The 12500-nt window shown below is 35.8% G+C and overlaps 1 non-coding gene across 1 annotated transcript; it reads left to right on the forward strand.

The window, feature by feature from the left end:
• The first annotated feature begins 969 nt into the window (after positions 1-969).
• On the forward strand, positions 970-1057 carry TRNAS-GCU (transfer RNA serine (anticodon GCU)). Its single transcript has one exon. It is a non-coding gene; the product is annotated as a tRNA-Ser (tRNA).
• The last annotated feature ends 11443 nt before the right edge of the window (positions 1058-12500 follow it).

Here is a 12500-nt window from a genome sequence, read left to right on the forward strand (position 1 = left end):
TGATAGTTTTATTATCTGTGGACGATTTCTTTGTCGTTCAATGCCTTTTTCAATGGTCTCGAAGAGAGAAATTTCCCATTTTTATCTATGGAGTCACAGTCACAACCGAGGTCGTGGTAAATCCATGAATTTGATTCGATTTGTTTTTCTTATACTATTTGTTTTTCTTATACTATAGAAATAGAAATAAATTGTTTTTCTTATACTATAGAAAGAAATAAACCTTTGAATTCAGCATTATTCCAAGACTCCTATTTCAAAGTCTATCTTTTAAGGGAAAAATGAAAATAAAAGTAACCCTTCTTTTCCCATTCCCTCTCTATTGCATGGGTGGAAGAACTAAAATAGAGGATTCTGAAAAAAAAAATGGACCTTCGAAATCCAATTATGTGTAGCGCAAAGGAGTTGCGATTTCTTCTTATTCCTATAGAACATCTAGTAACAAGAATATGAAATCGTAAATAGCGAAAAATTCTTGTCTTGCGCGGTCTAAGTCTAAGGAAATAAAAAAAATTCGCTTATACAATTTCATCTACATCGAATTTATATATCAGAATAGCGGATAGAGGCATCATTAAAGGAGTCAGGTCTACTTACTTTATGCTTCTTTCCAATTTTATGGTGGATTTGATAAGAACCCTTTTTGCTTTCTTGATAAATAATCGACAAAAAAAGCGTTTTTTTTTATATAACCTGCTTGTTTTATTATAATTATAACAAGTCCTATATGGAAATGCCCGCTAAAGAGAAAATCTATTTGATTGTCTCTCGGCCAATATCGATTTTTAGAAAGAAAAAACAAGAATTTTCTTCTTTTTTTATTAACATTAAGAAAAAAGAATATAATTAAAATGGAATTGGCAATATAATTTTTATAGACTTTTGAAAGAAAAAAAGGGGGTTTTTTGCAACCGTTATTTCTTATTTCTTGCCTATATCATATCACGGAAACCTTTCGCTTTGGAACGTGGAGAGATGGCTGAGTGGACTAAAGCGGCGGATTGCTAATCCGTTGTACAATTTTTTTGTACCGAGGGTTCGAATCCCTCTCTTTCCGCTCCCTTGGATCATTTGGGACTTTCGAATTGGAAAGAATTCTGACCCCCGGATTTTCTCATAGATAAATGTACGAAACAAATCCAATAAGAAAAAAAAAAAACTGAATTTTTACTCCTCGCGTCCAGGATTCCGTCCTGGGTCATTAGATAAGAATCCAAAGATAAAGAGTGAAACAAAGAATATCACTACTGTATAAACAAAAAGTTTGAGAGTAAGCATTACATAATCTCCAAGATTTTTTTTTAAGGAATAGATTACCAGTTTTTCCTTACCACACGGATCCACTAGGATGGTTTTTTTTTTATACTACCTAAAAATGCAAAAAAGAATTCTTGAAAAAAATTGCAAGAATTCTTTTATAATAAGCACTCTTATCAATAGCAAAAATAGGGTTAGGTGGTTAGGTATTGTGTAGGTACCTTTAGGTACCTGCTCAACCTAGGTGCAGGGGAGTAGAAAGGCTGATCCAAATTTATTGCTGTAGCTACCCATTCAATGTAGAAGAATTTAAATTTTAGAATCGAAGGTTCATAATATAAAAATATAAAACTTCTCGGCTTTTACCCATTTTTAAATTTTTTTGGAATGAACACATCATTCAATTTGGCATACAGAGTACTAAAGATTTCATCGAAAACTTACAGCAGCTTGCCAAACAAAGGCTAATAGAAAAAAGAATAGAGGTATAACAGGCATAATATCCACGATTGGATTGAAAATAGCATAAGCTTCGGGTAATTTGGCAAAGAAAAAACTAGTAGGATAAAGAACAGAATTAAAACAGATACAGGTTAAACTAAGTATATTAGGCATAACAAGCATTTCATTCTTGTAGAGTAAATAATTGGATTTTTCTTGAGTTATTTTTTTAAGGGAAAGAAGGAAAAGGCAGATTCAAAATCTTTTTTCTTCGGACTTTCCCAAACACAAAATACCTCCTTGTATTTGCACTCTCAAATGAGAGTGGAATAAATTCGACTTTCATATAATATCTTAATAGAATTCCATGTAATGATCAATGCATTTTTTTGATTCTATATTATCCGCATGTGTAGAATACTAGCAAGAGAATATCCCTCCTTTTTTATGTAATTGAAATGGTATTGACGAATAACAAATAAACATACTAGTGTTTATTAGTGTCGCATAAAACCCGAAATGGGGCGTGGCCAAGTGGTAAGGCAGCGGGTTTTGGTCCCGTTACTCGGAGGTTCGAATCCTTCCGTCCCAGATTGTTTCTGATGAAACAAACGGTGAAATCATATAGTATTCCGTACGAGACAAAAGTTTATTAAAGAGAATAATGATATCTTATTCTTTCTCAGAAAACATAATAAAGTCTTAAGTCCAGTCAAATTGACTATCTTTATTTTCATGAAAAAATGGGATCTATCAAGCACATTCAGGATATGCCTCTACTATAAAATAAAATCACTTAGTCATATTTTTTTCTTCCTTTTGGTATTCGAGTTGAAGAAGTACGAGAATTCTATAACTACCAAAAACTTTCAATCTTTTCATTGGAATAGTTTATTTAGTTATTATAGTTAATTGTTTTTGGTACTGAAAAAATATATTACTACTAGAATTCTAATTCTAGTAATTAAATTAATTAAACTTTTTTGGAGGTTGATAGTTTATTTATTGAGGAAGAGTCAATCCTTCTTTTCTCACTTCAAGATTGATCATCTCGAGCCATCCGTTGAGGGTGGAAATTTAAGAATAAATAAGTTTTAAGCAAACTTGTTTAGTCGTCTTTTTCAAACTATGTTTCATTCATATGATAGAATTTTAATATGGGTTTAAATAAATTGGATCTTGGCGGAGGCTTCCCGGATAAATACTTACTTTCTTTTATCCATATTGCTCCATAGATAGCAAGTTTTAATTAGTATAAAAAAACTAAACCAATGACTATTCATGATTCCATCCATATTGGATCAATTCTCTATACCACTTTGCAATGAAAAGAGGAATGTTTGTTATGGTAAAACTTCGTTTAAAACGATGTGGTAGAAAGCAACGTGCGACTTGAAGGACATGATCGATTGTGGATTTTTCTATCCATCATTTTCCATAGTAATGAAAATGCTCTTGGCTCGACATAGCCTGTTCTATTCGTTCCGAACCAAATTTGCGCTGGGTTTAAGTAACATAGTACACGATGGAGCTCGAGAGGACAGAATTTTTTTTATCAAGGGAAAGAATCTAGGGTTAGTGAAAACTAATAAATTAGGCCAACTTTGTCAGTCTATCCTTAATATAGAAATAAATCGAAAGGTTAAAATAAGAATAAAGTCCAATAAAAGTATATCAGAATCAATCCCTCTTATTAGATTTCTATAGAAGAGATAAATGCTTTATCGAAGGAAATAAGAAAAAAGGGTATGTTGCTACTCTTTTGAAAGAAAAAAATAGGAATTCCCGAAGTAATGTCTAAACCCAAGGATTTCACAAATCAAAGATAAAGGATTCCAGAACAAGTAAACACAATTTTCAATTGTCTCAACAACAGAGTTGGATCAGAATAAGGAATAAAAGTCAATTCGTTCGAAATGAGACAAAGAAAAGAGTTTAAAGACGACTCAAAAATTTTGGAAGGATTTTGCCTTCGAAGTTTGTCAGGCAAAATTAGCCCACTTGAGTCATGAGTATAAATGAAATTTGTTTTTTCTGTAAGGAAATTAATGCACGTCATAGTCTAATTTCTATTATTATCGACAGAAATTCGAATCATTTTCTCGAGCCGTATGAGGAGAAAACCTCCTATACGTTTCTAGGGGGGGGCGTTGTTTATCTACATCTATCCCAATAAGCTGTCTATCGAATCGTTGCAATTGATGTTCGATCTCGAAGAGAAGGAAGAGATCTTCAAAAAGTAGGTTTTTATGATCCGATAAAGAATCAAACTTGTTTAAATGTTCCAGCTATTCTCTATTTCCTTGAAAAGGGTGCTCAACCAACAAGAACTGTTTATGATATTTTAAGGAAGGCGGAATTCTTTAAAGAAAAAGAAAGAACTTTGAGTTAATTGAAGAACTAAATGAATCAAAAAGTAGGATAGGAGAAGATTATTAGTATTCCTAGTTGTCTAATTATTTAGACACAATTTACCTCTTTTTTAATCCTATTTGGATTTATATTATATCGTGCCAATTCAACATAAGCCCCTATTTTATTTACTTTTTCTATCTAATTTGTTTTCTTACCATTGTATTTCCATTGACAAAGGTCTATTGAACAAATAGAATTTGTAGATAGATGGGTCTCTTTATCCTCACTCCATATTCAATTTTTCCGCCTACACTTCGCTCAAATGATAAGGGTGTTCCTCTTGCATGTATTCTCATACAATATAATATATATTTTTTTTTAATAAAAATCGCTAAAAATAAGGAGAATTTGGCCATCGTGATTAGGGTCGCTCTTTTTTTAACTTTACTTTAGTGGAATTTAACCGGACCTGTTCGTTTTGGCATTTGAGTGTTTTTCATGGTCGATAAAAAAATCTTTTGATGTCTTGCTAGTTCAATGTTTTGACAGAAGCGCGCGGTGTAATTCCATTGATTTTTGGATTTCGATCGTATCTAAGATCCTTTTTTTATCTGGGTTGCTAACTCAATGGTAGAGTACTCGGCTTTTAAGTGCGACTATGATCTTTTACACATTTGGATGAAACAACAAATTCGTCCAGACTCTTGGTAGAGTCTAGAAGACCACGACTGATCCTCAAAGGTAATGAATGGAAAAAATAGCATGTCGTAATAAAATCAATCTTTTTTGAATGGAATCCAAAATTACGATTTTCTGGGTCTAATGAATAAATGGATAGAGCCTGGCTCCAATTCTGGTAAAATAAAAAGCAACGAGCTGAACTTCCTAATTGGAATGATTCCCCGCTCTAATTAGACGTTAAAAATAGATTAGTGCCGGATGCGGGGAAAGGTTGGGTTTTCCTATGAGTGGACCCTTTATTTTTTCTTTTTTTTTTAGAAATCCTAATTATTCTTGATTATGGATTGAATAAGGGATGTTATGGATTGAATGTGTAAAAGAAGCAGTATATTGATAAAGAGGCTGTATTCCAAAGTCAAAAGAGCGATTGGCCTGCAAAAATAAAAAACTTGTTCTGTTCTTTTTTTTTAATTAGAACAAACATAAACTAATTGGGTAGAAAAGGAGCAGAAAAAGATCTGTGGATTAGACTCCCTTTCTTTCCAGGGTTTGTATTAAAAATGCAACACCCTGTTCTGACCATATTGCACTATGTATCATCATTCGATAAACCGAGAAATGCTTCTTCTCTCTGATTCAAGTAGAAATACAAATGGAAAAATTCGAAGGGTATTCAGAAAAACATAAATCTCGTCAACAATACTTTGTCTACCCACTTCTCTTTCAGGAATATATTTATGCATTTGCCCACCATTATGGATTAAATGGTTCTGAACCTGTGGAAATAGTTGTTAGTTGTAATAACAAGAAATTTAGTTCACTACTTGTGAAACGTTTAATTATTCGAATGTATCAGCAGAATTTTTTGGATAACTCGGTTAATCATCCTAACCAAGATCGATTATTGGATTACAAAAATTATTTTTATTCTGAGTTTTATTCTCAGATTCTATCTGAAGGGTTTGCGATCGTTGTGGAAATCCCATTCTCGCTACGGGAATTATTTTGTCCGAAAGAAAAAGAAATACCAAAGTTTCAGAATTTACGCTCTATTCATTCAATATTTCCCTTTTTAGAAGACAAATTTTTGCATTTGGATTATCTATCACATATAGAAATACCCTATCCTATCCATTTGGAAATCCTGGTTCAACTCCTTCAATACCGTATCCAAGATGTTCCATCTTTGCATTTATTGCGATTCTTTCTCAACTATTATTCGAATTGGAATAGTTTTATTACTTCAATGAAATCCATTTTTTATTTTCAAAAAGAAAATAAAAGACTGTTTCGATTCCTATATAACTCTTATGTATCAGAATATGAATTTTTTTTGTTGTTTCTTCGTAAACAATCTTCTTGCTTACCATTAGCATCTTCTGGAACTTTTCTGGAACGAATCCACTTTTCTAGGAAGATGGAACATTTTGGGATAATGTACCCTGGTTTTTCTCGGAAAACCCTATGGTTCTTTATGGATCCTCTTATGCATTATGTTCGATATCAAGGAAAGGCAATTCTTGCATCAAAAGGCACTTTTTTTTTGAAGAAGAAATGGAAATGCTACCTTATCAATTTCTGGCAATATTATTTCTGTTTTTGGACTCAGCCGCGAAGAATCCATATAAACCAATTAGCAAACTCTTGCTTCGATTTTATGGGGTACCTTTCAAGTGTACCAAAAAGTTCTTTGTTAGTAAGGAATCAAATGCTGGAGAAGTCATTTCTAATAGATACTCGAATGAAAAAATTCGATACCATAGTCCCCGCTACTCTCCTCATAGGATACTTATCAAAAGCTCAATTTTGTACTGGATCGGGGCATCCTATTAGTAAACCCATTTGGACAGATTTATCAGATTGGGATATTCTTGATCGATTTGGTCGGATATGTAGAAATCTTTTTCATTATCATAGTGGATCTTCGAAAAAACGGACTTTGTATCGACTAAAGTATATACTTCGACTTTCATGCGCTAGAACTTTAGCTCGGAAACATAAAAGCACGGTACGAACTTTTATGCAACGATTGGGTTCGGCATTTTTAGAAGAATTTTTTATGGAAGAAGAGCAAGTTTTTTCTTTGATGTTCACCAAAACAACTCTTTTTTCTTTCTGTGGATCACACACTGAGCGTATTTGGTATTTGGATATTATACGTATCAATGACCTGGTCAACCCTCTTAATTAATCATTAGACGAAATTAAGAAACAGGAAAGGGTTGATAAATGATCAAGAAAAAACTTTTCTATTTTTCATTCTGAAATGTTCTTTTTATTATAATAAAGAGTAGGTGAATCAAGTTACTAATTAAAAAAATTAGTAGAACTTCCTCTTTGGAATAGAAATTGGCTATTTCTACATAGGGAAAGTCGTGTGCAATGAAAAATGCAAGCACGATTTGGGGAGGGATTTTTCTCTATTGTAACAAGGAAGAATTATCTACTCCATCCGACTAGTTCCGGGTTCGAGTCCCGGGCAACCCATATAGAAAAGACTCATCAAAGTTAAAAACTTTGACTCACTTCATTTACAAATACAAAATTATTGGTTTGGTTAATTTAGTTATATGGATAGCTAATCTTTGGGCTGACTTGGTTGACATTGGTATATAGTCTATGTTATACTGTTAAATAACAAGCCTTCTATTATCTATATTCTAGTTAATACGTGTGCTTGGGAGTCCTTGCAATTTGAATAAACCAAGATCTTACCATGACTGCAATTTTAGAGAGACGCGAAAGTACAAGCCTGTGGGGTCGCTTCTGCAACTGGATAACTAGCACTGAAAATCGTCTTTACATCGGATGGTTCGGTGTTTTGATGATCCCTACCTTATTGACCGCAACTTCTGTATTTATTATCGCCTTCATCGCTGCCCCTCCAGTAGATATTGATGGTATTCGTGAGCCTGTTTCTGGTTCTTTACTTTATGGAAACAATATTATCTCTGGTGCTATTATCCCTACTTCTGCGGCGATCGGATTGCACTTTTACCCAATTTGGGAAGCTGCATCTGTTGATGAGTGGTTATACAATGGTGGTCCTTATGAGCTAATTGTTCTACACTTCTTACTTGGTGTAGCTTGTTATATGGGTCGTGAGTGGGAACTTAGTTTCCGTCTGGGTATGCGTCCTTGGATTGCTGTTGCATATTCAGCTCCTGTTGCAGCTGCTACTGCTGTTTTCTTGATTTACCCTATTGGTCAAGGAAGCTTTTCTGATGGTATGCCTTTAGGAATCTCTGGTACTTTCAACTTTATGATTGTATTCCAGGCAGAGCACAACATCCTTATGCATCCATTCCACATGTTAGGTGTAGCTGGTGTATTCGGCGGTTCCCTATTCAGTGCTATGCATGGTTCCTTGGTAACCTCTAGTTTGATCAGGGAAACTACTGAAAATGAATCTGCTAATGAGGGTTACAAATTTGGTCAAGAGGAAGAAACTTATAATATTGTGGCTGCTCATGGTTATTTTGGCCGATTAATCTTCCAATATGCTAGTTTCAACAACTCTCGTTCTTTACACTTCTTCTTGGCTGCTTGGCCTGTAGTAGGAATCTGGTTCACTGCTTTAGGTATTAGTACTATGGCTTTCAACCTAAATGGTTTCAATTTCAACCAATCTGTAGTTGATAGTCAAGGTCGCGTTATTAATACTTGGGCTGATATCATCAACCGTGCTAACCTTGGTATGGAAGTAATGCACGAACGTAATGCTCACAACTTCCCTCTAGACTTAGCTGCTGTTGAAGTTCCATCTATTAATGGATAAGGTTTTTCTGCTAACATATAAGAATTTTTGAAGAAAGAAAAGACAGAAATACCCAATATCTTGTTCTAGCAAGATATTGGGTATTTCTGTCTTTATTTTGAATCTTTTTTTTCTTCTTAATCTTTCTATTCAGAATTCAGTTAACGACGAGATTTAGTATCCTTTCTTGCATTTTCATAACTCGTGAAATGCCGAGTAGGCACGAATTCCCCCAATTTGCGACCTACCATAGGATTTGTTATGTAAATAGGTATATGTTCCTTTCCATTATGAATCGCGATTGTATGGCCAACCATTGTGGGTAGAATGCTAGATGCCCGGGACCACGTTACTATTGTTTCTTTCTCCTCCTTCATATTGACCTTTTCTATCTTTGCCAATAAATGATGAGCTACAAAAGGATTCGTTTTTTTTCGTGTCACAGCTGATTACTCCTTTTTTCCTTTTTAAAGAGTGGCATTCTATGTCCAATATCTCGATCGAAGTACGGAGGTCAGAATAAATAGAATAATGATCAATGGAAAAAAGCAAAAAATCCTTTAGCTGGATAAGGGGCGGATGTAGCCAAGTGGATCAAGGCAGTGGATTGTGAATCCACCATGCGCGGGTTCAATTCCCGTCGTTCGCCCATCGCATTATTGCAAATTCCAAAAATGCAATTTTCCATATTCCTAGTTACGTATTTACTTACGGCGACGAAGAATAAAACTATCGCTATATTTTTTCCTTTTCCTAGTTCTTCTTCCAAGCGCAGGATAACCCCAAGGGGTTGTGGGTTTTTTTCTACCAATGGGAGCTTTCCCTTCACCGCCCCCATGGGGGTGGTCCACAGGGTTCATAACTACCCCTCTTACTACGGGGCGTTTACCTAGCCAACACTTAGATCCGGCTCTACCCAAACTTTTTTGGTTCACCCCAACATTACCCACTTGTCCGACTGTTGCTAAGCAGTTTTGGGATACTAAACGGACCTCCCCAGATGGTAATCTTAAAGTGGCCGATTTACCCTCTTTTGCAATGAGTTTCGCTACAGCACCTGCTGCTCTAGCTAATTGCCCACCCCTTCCACGTGTGATTTCTATGTTATGCATGGCCGTGCCTAAGGGCATATCGGTTGAAGTAGATTCTTCTTTTCTCTCAAAAAACCCCTTCCCAAACTGTACAAGCTTCTTCCAAAGCATACGGCTTTCTAGATGTATATGACGATCTCTAGACAGATGGATCTTATATGAATCATATGATGAAGTACCACATGAGTGGATATATAGGAAAGGAATCCAAATCTGCCGAATCGCTCATGTTATGATCTTCTACATCCTAGGTCTCTGCGTTCCGTCATCTGGCTTATGTTCTTCATGTAGCATTCAGATCGAATGACTCTATGAAATTACGTCGATACTTCCACATATTATGGGTAACGTAGGAGACATCCCTATTTTCCCCCGGGGGTCTTAATTACCACTGCTTAGCTTTCAATTTGCCTCTGACCATCAAATTAAATGTGAATAACCCGTCCTCCTCTCTTTGAAACAAGGGGCGCTTCCGGTTCTGTGCGTGCTTCAAACAATTTTGTCTTCTCCATATTACCATATCTCTAGAGCCAATAATTTTCTATGAGGAACTACTGAACTCAATCACTTGCTGCCGTTACTCAACAGTTTTCTGTTGAGGTCTATCCCGTAGAGGTAGTCAAATTGGATCAGTGATCGATTTCTAGGTTTCGTCGTAAACCTAATTGGTTACTTCCAATTACGTAAATCAATAGTTCAAACCGCACTCAAAGGTAGGGCATTTCCCATTGATATAGGAACTTTTGTACCAGAAACAATAGTATCTCCAATTATAGCCCCTCTGGGATGTAAAATATATCTCTTCTCACCATCCCCATAGTGTATGAGACAAATGTATGCATTTCGATTAGGGTCGTATTCTATGGTTACGATTCTACCAGATATGTCTTTTTGATTCCGTCGAAAATCTATTTTACGGTATAGGCGCTTATGACCTCCCCCTCTATGCCTTGCGGTAATGATTCCTCTGGAATTACGACCTTTACCACAACGGTGCCGTCCATGGATCAAATTATTTCGTGGATTGGATTTCACTTGCCTGTCTACGGTTCCCTTGCGTGTGCTCGGGATAGGTGTTTTGTATAAATGTTTCGCCGTATTATTAAGTATTCTCCTTTAGTTTTTTTCTCTATCTAGAAGTGGAATAGAATAACCCGGTTGAAGGGTAATGATCATACGTCTGTAATGCATTGTATGGCCCAGAATAGGTCCTATTCTTCTACCTTTTCCAGGTAGTCGATGGCTATTCACAGCTACCACCTTAACACCAAAGAAGAGTTCGACCCAATGCTTTATTTCTGTCTTAGTGAATCCCGATTCGACATTAAAAGTATATTGATTCTTTCCCAATAAACGAAGACTTTTTTCTGTAAATACTGCGTATTTGATTCCATCCATAAATCGACTTTCCCTCCTATGCTCTGAGTTCCAGTATCGATAAGAATTCGAGTTCTTATTGTTCTTATGTTATGGTATGAATATACCATACCAATTCGTTATGTATGGATGATGGATGAGATTCCATGGATAGAGAGCCAGTTCCAATAGACTTATGGAATGTTCCCGTTCGTGTGCATCCAGCAGGAATTGAACCCGCAAATTTACCAATTATGAGTTGGGCGCTTTAACCATTCAGCCATGGATGCTTAACAGGGATCATCGTACATCGTAAATAACCAATTTTCATATAGAAAGACATATCATAGAAAAATGAAATCGAAAATATTCCGAGATGGCAAATATTCGGAGATGACTATGAAAACACCTCTCTGGATCCTCGAATTGAAAGAGAGATTGAGAGGGATCAAGAATCCTAATTCTCGCTATTTGGAATGGATCCAATTCTATTGAGTCTGACTCATAGTGATCATTTCTCTTTAGCAAAGAATGACCTTGGTTATCAAAGGATTGAACAACCGGGATCCATTTACTTATGATACCTAGTTGGCATTGATAACAAGGATCTAATGAATTATGAGTTTAATAGATCCTCTTTAGCAGAAAGACGTATATTCCTTGCTCATTATCAGACAATCACTTATTCCCAAACCTCGTGTGGGACTAATCGTTTTCATTTACCATCTCATGGAAAACCCTTTTCGTTCCGCTTAGCCCTATCGGGTATTTTAGTGATAGGTTCTGTAGGAACTGGACGATCCTATTTGGTCAAATACCTAACGAAAAATTACGATTTTCCTTTCATTAAGGTACGAGGGCTTCTTATTCCACAAGAACGAAAGCACCTTTTCATTCTTTCATATACTAGGGGTTTTTACTTGGAAAAGACAATGTTCCATACTAAAGGATTCGGGTCCATAACCACGAGTTCCAGTGCACTAGATCTTGTAGCACTTAGCAACGAAGCCCTATCCATTAGTATTCCACATAAGAAATCCATTCTAGAAAAAAATACAATTAGATTAGCTCTTCATAGACAAACTTGGGGTTTGCGAGCCAAGGTAAGATCGGCTCGGGATCATGGGACCCTTTTCTATCAGATAGGAGGGGCTCTTGTACAAAATAGACTTACTAAGTAATAACCCCATAGAATCTATCTATATAAAGATAAAGAGGCAATCGTGTCAGGAAGCGGGTTTTTCTTTGGCCAAAAGGTACTTCGAACTTGGAACGAGCATGAAGAGATTAACGAGACTTCTTTCTCTTTTGAGTTTTTCTGGCGGACCTGCCGCGCAAGATCTTTGGTCTTCCCCTGGAACCGATGAAAAAAAGTGGATCGCTTCTTATGTACTCGCTCAGAATGATTCTTCTCTATCTATAGTTCATGGCCTATTAGAAGTAGAAGGTGCTCTGGTGCAATCCTTACCGACAGAAAAAGATTGCAGTCAGGTTGATAATAGTCGAGTGACATTACTTCGTCGGTCCGAACTAAGGAATCTGTTAGAAATGTTTTGAAATGG

Source organism: Aegilops tauschii, unplaced genomic scaffold (assembly GCF_002575655.3).
Source record: "Aegilops tauschii subsp. strangulata cultivar AL8/78 unplaced genomic scaffold, Aet v6.0 ptg000501l_obj, whole genome shotgun sequence".
NCBI classification, from domain to species: domain Eukaryota; kingdom Viridiplantae; phylum Streptophyta; class Magnoliopsida; order Poales; family Poaceae; genus Aegilops; species Aegilops tauschii.